A 6,491-nucleotide genomic window follows, 5' to 3' on the forward strand; every position below is an offset into this window, starting at 1 on the left:
GCTGAAGGGATCGTGACTCTGGCAGTGAGAGTCAGAGGGTTTTTAAAGATGGAATGCCTGAGTCAGCAGGATTCCAGCTGCAGTTTACAAGGGAGAATCATAACTGTGAAGGGAGGATCATGAGTGCACATACTGACAGAGGAATAGACTGGTAGTGTGTTCACCAGGGTACTACTGGATTTAGTGCTTTTCTTTGAACATGTGATGCTTCTGGACTCCCCAGGAACACAGCAGAGGAGAAAGTGACAGAAGTGATAGATGTGACCAGGAGGTCTCACTGTTCAGTGTGAGAAATCTGTCAGCATCTAGAAAGATTGTCCATTTTCCTGCACCAGTTTATTTTTACTGTAAAAGTGAAAAAAGTAAGCATGTAAGAAAAAGCTGAGACTGTAATAGAATGTAGCCTTTTTTTTTTTAGCAGATATTTCTCTGCATTTCTTAAAATGATTCTCATAATTTCTGTGTAAACGAACTGCCAAGAAGTATTTCCTTTCCAGAATGGCTGCAGCCTCTGGTGGTTTGCCAGTGCTTCTGTGAATCAATCATCAGAGGAAACCCAATATCCCTCTAAGTTAGTGGCTCCAGCTGAGACTGTAATTCAATCTGAGGGCATCTTCCTGAGTGTGCAGATCCTTACTACAAGAGCCAAGTGCTGGGTTTCCCATCAGATATGGAAATAAGATAAGGAAGTTTGAGGTTTAGGTTTTCTCTACTGTTTCCTGTAATTAAGAAAATGAGATAATAGAAACTGTCTTATGCAGAGCTTGCTATAGATGGGGGTTCCACGTTGATCTACTTTTAGATAAAACTATTAATGCAAGGTTTCTCTCTGATACTCTCAAACCTTTATATTGCAATTGGCTAATGCTTCACCATTTCTCATGTGATTACTCCTGAAGACTGATAAAGCACTGGTATCTGTAGAATTGCTATTGTCTGGAGTGATTGCTACCAACCTCTTTGTAGCTCTTTGTTTCTCACAGTTATTTCCCTCAGCTCCAAGTGCCAATGAACTTAGGGCTTAGAAAGCAGCAAACCTTGGTGTCTGGCAGTGATGAGCCTTGACAACCAGCAGCAAATTTGATTCTTGGCTTTGCCAATTGCTGGCATCTGCTGTTCTTCACGTAGTCCATGAGACCAGGGCAGATGTGAAAAGGGGGTTTTGGGGGGGTTGTAGGTAGTTGGAGCTGAGTCTTGAGGGCAGAAGTGGAAGGTGTACTTTCCAGGTGGAAAGCAGTTTGGGCCGGAGGGAAAGCAGGGGAGTGTGGACAGGACAGGGTTGTTGTGGCTAACCTCCTTCAAGGCTGTCACAGGCGGCTCTGAAAGGCTGTTTTGTTGGGTGCAGGATTTTTATTTATGGGAGATGGACTGGGGAGGGGTTGTTGTCAAAATACTGCATCAGTGCAGAGGAACTCTGAAGGGATGGGAAGTGCAGGGAAACCAGGAAGGATGGCAGTTGTAGGTCTCAATAGACAAAACCAGCAGCTTCAGCGTGGTGCCTTAGGCCTAGGATGTGGGAGTGATTGGGAGTGAATGACCATAAGGGGAAGGAGCAGCCTGCAGCTTGTTGGCTGCCATGGTCGATGACACACCACCATGGACCTTTGCCTTTTGCATGGCTCCTGCTGACTCCTCTTCAACTGCTTCTCCTTGACGTGTGCTGCTTCTCCTTGAGGTGTGCTACTTCTCCTTGAGGTGTGTTGCTGTGGCAGCAGCAAGGGCTGCTAGGGGTGTGTTGGCTGCTGAGCCCAGCTCAGCGAAGGAGGAGGCCACAAAGAACTGACCAGAGCTGCTGAGTCAAGCTGGCCCTCATGCCTCTCCCCCGTGGGGAGTTGGGATGGCACTGGCCCTGTAATCACAGCTGAAGGGAGAGGAGCATCATCACAGGCCAGAAATCCCAAATGAAGCTTGTTCCAGCAGCAGAGTCTTCAACCTCTCGCTTCTCAAATCCGAAAGCAGCTGTAAGAGTAAGTGTAATTCAGGGTGGTGCTGAACGGGAGTCTGGATACAGGACTGTGCCTAGCACTGGGGCGGTCAGCATTTCTTTGCATGTTCTGATTCTGGAATTGCAGCCTCAGGTGAGGTTGTAACTGAAACAACTGTGTCCAGTTTCTGAGCCTGCTACCGACCGAGCCATAATCTGAAAAACTTTCTGCCTACACCAAAAAGAAATCATGCAACTGCCCTTGTTACTTGCAGAGTTCCCTGGGATTTCCCTCCCATCAGTTTAGATAGCAGATGGAACAGTTTGTTTGAGGGGGTTAACTGTAAAGCTTGATCATCTCTAGCAGTTGTCCAGTTCTAGGGCCCTCAGAACCCTTTGTAAGTAAAATTGCACTGTAAAAATTAGAAATAGGATAGAAAGCGTATGCTCACTGGAAAATCCATTAGGAGCAATGTATCTGTAGACTTTGCTTAAACAGGGTTTTTGCATTTCTTTGTGATATTATTGACACTGACTACATTTCAAACATTAATGTTCAGCAAGAGAGCGCACTGGTAATATCATGTACTGCACCTGGTTAACAGTTCAGCATTCCAGGGAGGAGGAATGATCAAGTGTGTGATAGCTGAAAATAAATATCTATATAATGTGAAATTAATTTATTTAAATCCTCTAGTTTTCCATCATTTTATATATGCGTAGTTAATGACAACCATATTTTCCATCCCCTATAGTACATATAAAATATTGTGCTCCAGTTGTGTTTGTGCCAGGGAATACAATTTCTGCATTTGAGTGTCTTTCTCACTGTCATCAATAACATTATGAATTTGTCTAAATTCAGCAAGTAAAAACAAGGTTGAAAACTATGTTTTCTACCACTAGCTGCAGGGGGCATAAAATTACGGTAATTTGTGGCTTTACTATTGTCAGTCACGTTCAGGAGTTTTTTTCCAGTGGAAATTTGTCACGCGCCTGTCACTGAGCGTACTACGGAGCTGCAAGGCGTTTTTCTGATACAGAGGCACTGAGCAATTCCCTGTGAAGTACATAAAGCTGAAAATACTCATTCACCTTGCTTTTGTCTTGCTTTTAGAAGGAACAATCCTGGAGCAAGTGTGTGGAAAGTGTTTGGCAGTGCTGAGCTCTGCTGTAACCAGCCAAGCGCACCTTTCTTGGTAACACCAATACTTGGCCAAAATGCTTTTTTACGTTATTATTTGTAGGAGTTGTGGGGGGAATTGGGGAAGCAGGTATAGTTTGTGGTGTGAGAGGCCAGAAGCGCTGTGTGCAGAATCACGGTTGGGCTGGTGGCACCATGCCAGCTTTCAGACCCTGCCCACCGGCCTGTAATGTCCCTGTAGCTCTGGGCAGGGGGTGGCAGCTCAAGCTCCCCTTGCTAAGAACTACAAGCTAAAAAGTTGATTAAATGATTTTATCAGGGGGATGCTAAAAGAGCAAAGAAGTTGTTGGTGTTCTGCCTTGCTCAGCTGAGATCAGAGTCTCTTGGGCTGATGGCCACCACAGGTTTGACCTCCAGCTTTCCCACCTGGGAATCCAGTGACTGCCTTGTTTAGCATAACATCCAGTACCTGGTGGCAGCTAGTAAGGGCACTACACATCCTGTTCTTCAAAGTTTTCATTTTGTGCAGCACATTTTTCTGCTGCCTGGTTTGGAGCTCTCATTTTTTGGGTTTATGCCTTTCCACAGTCAGATGAAGAAGCACTACCACAAGATGATTGGCTATTTTCAACTGAGTCATAGAAGATTCGGGTGTTTTTTGAAGAGTGATTATTAAGATAACAGTAGTTCTTTTAGGGCAATCTTCACAGCATTGAATCTTGAGAAGGATGATGTTTACTTCTGTCAGGGAGGAGCTGCTGCAATGCTACTACATTGTTTGGTTGTCTTCCTTCTGATTTTCTCAGTGTAACGTGAAGGTTTTCTATATTAAGAAAGTTTCTGTTGTTTTCTAAAGACTTCTCCCCATCCCCCAGTAGTGAAAGTGAGCAAACGTACTGTCTTGAAGACAGGTGATGTTACCTGTGACCTGATATGGTTGTATGTTACATTGCAAGGCACTGGAAGTTTATTGAAAATTACATGTTGTGTGCATTTTGGTTTGGATTACTTGTGAATGTTCATAGATTTCCAATTCCTCTGCATTTGTTTGAAAATTCAGGCTAATTTGCTTGTGTAAAAAATATAAATTATTTTTGAGGCGAGTGGCACTGTTTGTTTACTCACCATGGAAGTTTTGGCCAGTACTTTAACACTTAGGCCTCTAAACCCACTTGTTCAACATGAAACAATATTGTGGGGCAGAAACTGTGCTGAGATGCAGTAGGAAATGTAGCAAAATCTGATCAGGTGCTAAAAGAGGAGCAGAACATACAAATGTGTTGTTGATGGGAGATGCTGGTTCTGAAACCGTGGTGTGAATGTTGAGGGTTTAAAGTTGCAGGGTTTTTAGCACTGGAAGCATTACAAGTATCTAATTGTGACCATGAAAGCAAAATAATGCCAGCAAAATTTGCAATTCAAAATAACCTTTAAGTTTGATTTAATGACAAAATAAATGTCAACAAACAGTCTGATATTAATTATATAAATTGGCAACAGCACTTCTACAAATTATGGATTTGAACTGCTTTTTAAATATTCTCTACAAAAAAAAAAAAGAGCAATCATAGGCATTAGTAACGTGTGTATATACATATGTATGTAATCCATTCCTGCAGATACTTCTACATATTAACATGAGCACACATATATATGTGCTTTCTAAAGCTCAGCAGTTCTGAAAAGGGTTAAGCAGTTTTAAAATTACCTCAACCCACTGCTTAAACATTGTTGCCTTAATTAATAGCTGCTAACACATGAAGGGCTTGTCTTGGCTCTCAGAGTATATAAAAAAAAAAGCAGCATGTCACAGAGCTCTGTGTACACTGTTTCTTGTCTACTGCCATTAAAATTAATCACTGTGGCTATAACCTGAAAGGTTTGTTATTTCTGGTACGAGTGGACACACCAACACCTGCAATTTCTTACCCAAAGAATCTCCATGTCTGTGATTTTTTTTTTAAAGGAATGGAATGGGGTTTTTTTTAAATTAAAATGAATGGCTATTGATACTTGTTCCTTAGCTAGCATTTCTGAAGAGATTTTTGGAATGAACAAAAATGAAATGAAACTTTTGGCAACTACTTATTAATTTAGACTAGCCATAGTGAAAGCTAGTCCTTCCCCAAGGAGAAGTTAAAAATATTTTGGAGGACTAACACTATGAGCCAGTATGCAGGGCAGTGTTTCCGCAATCCATTTTGCAGTGCTAGAAGAGTTTATCCTTTTGACATAGTGGAGACTGAATAACCTTGGAGTGGAAATTGGGGAAGAACTTCCCACCTCTTGCCATATTAAATACTAAACTAATAAAGTGAATTTTTAATCTGTTTCTCAACAGATCAGTATCCATCTAACCAACAATGACTCTTGTAGCTCTAAATTTGGTGAATTTTTGGTGCATTTTCCTTACAAATGTTACTGTTACTTGTATTTGATAATCCCGTTCCCAAACTGGACACATCTGTGCACTGCGGCCCCACAGACCGGTGCAGTTGGGTTGTGCACAGTTCAAACAGCCTGGAAACCCTGTAACCAATTAAATGTGGTGCCAGTTCAAAACCAGTTTTGCACTGACTTGGCTCCCTGCAGGAGCAGGGACTGGGTCTTACAGCTGAGGAGATCCCTTCTAAAGCTGCCCAGGGAGCTGTTGGAGAATCCTTGGGATGGTGGCACCGTTGGACTGGCTGGCAGTGCTTTGCTGAGTTACATCTGCCTTACCATGCTGCTAAAGTCCCTAAGATTTACTGGCCTTGTGGAGAGGGCAGTACAGTGAGTTTGGGGCAGTGCCTTCCTTGTGCCTTCCTTGTGCCTTCCTTGTGCCTTCCTTGTGCCTTCCTTGTGCCTTCCTTGTGCCTTCCTTGTGCCTTCCTTCTCAGTGCTGATTGTTGTGGACAGCAGCAGCTCTGGTTATACTGATACAGGGAGGGCAGGCAGGAGGGCACAGTGAGCTGCTGCTGCTGATGCAGTCCAAGGAAAAGGAAGGGTTACTCTCAAACTTGGAAAGCAAAGCTGTGCTGAAATTCAGTTATGACTTTCAGCCTTGGTCGGAGCTTGTGGGAAGACTTCTACTGCCTCACCACCCATTTGCTTTTGCAGCAGCAGCTCTGCAGTGGGAGCGTGCGCAGAGGCCGAGGCGTGACCTTCGCTGGCTGAGAGGGACATCACTGCCCCAAACTTGCATTATTTGCAAGCGCCAGCAGCGCGAGTGGGGCAGGTTGTGTGTCATCCACCCACTCGCGCCTGAGCTCTTCTCCGCACGCAGCCCCACGGATGCTATTGTTAGGCATGAACGCTAATTGCTGGTATTTCAAGGCTCCTACCTTCTTATTGCTAAAGCCTGTAACAATAATCACAGCCTAGATTCCCCATCTCTCGGCATCAAGGAAACAAGATATGATCATAGGCAGTGTGCTAATGTAA

The sequence above is a fragment of the Motacilla alba genome, chromosome 3 (assembly GCF_015832195.1).
Source record: "Motacilla alba alba isolate MOTALB_02 chromosome 3, Motacilla_alba_V1.0_pri, whole genome shotgun sequence".
In the NCBI taxonomy this organism is placed as follows: domain Eukaryota; kingdom Metazoa; phylum Chordata; class Aves; order Passeriformes; family Motacillidae; genus Motacilla; species Motacilla alba.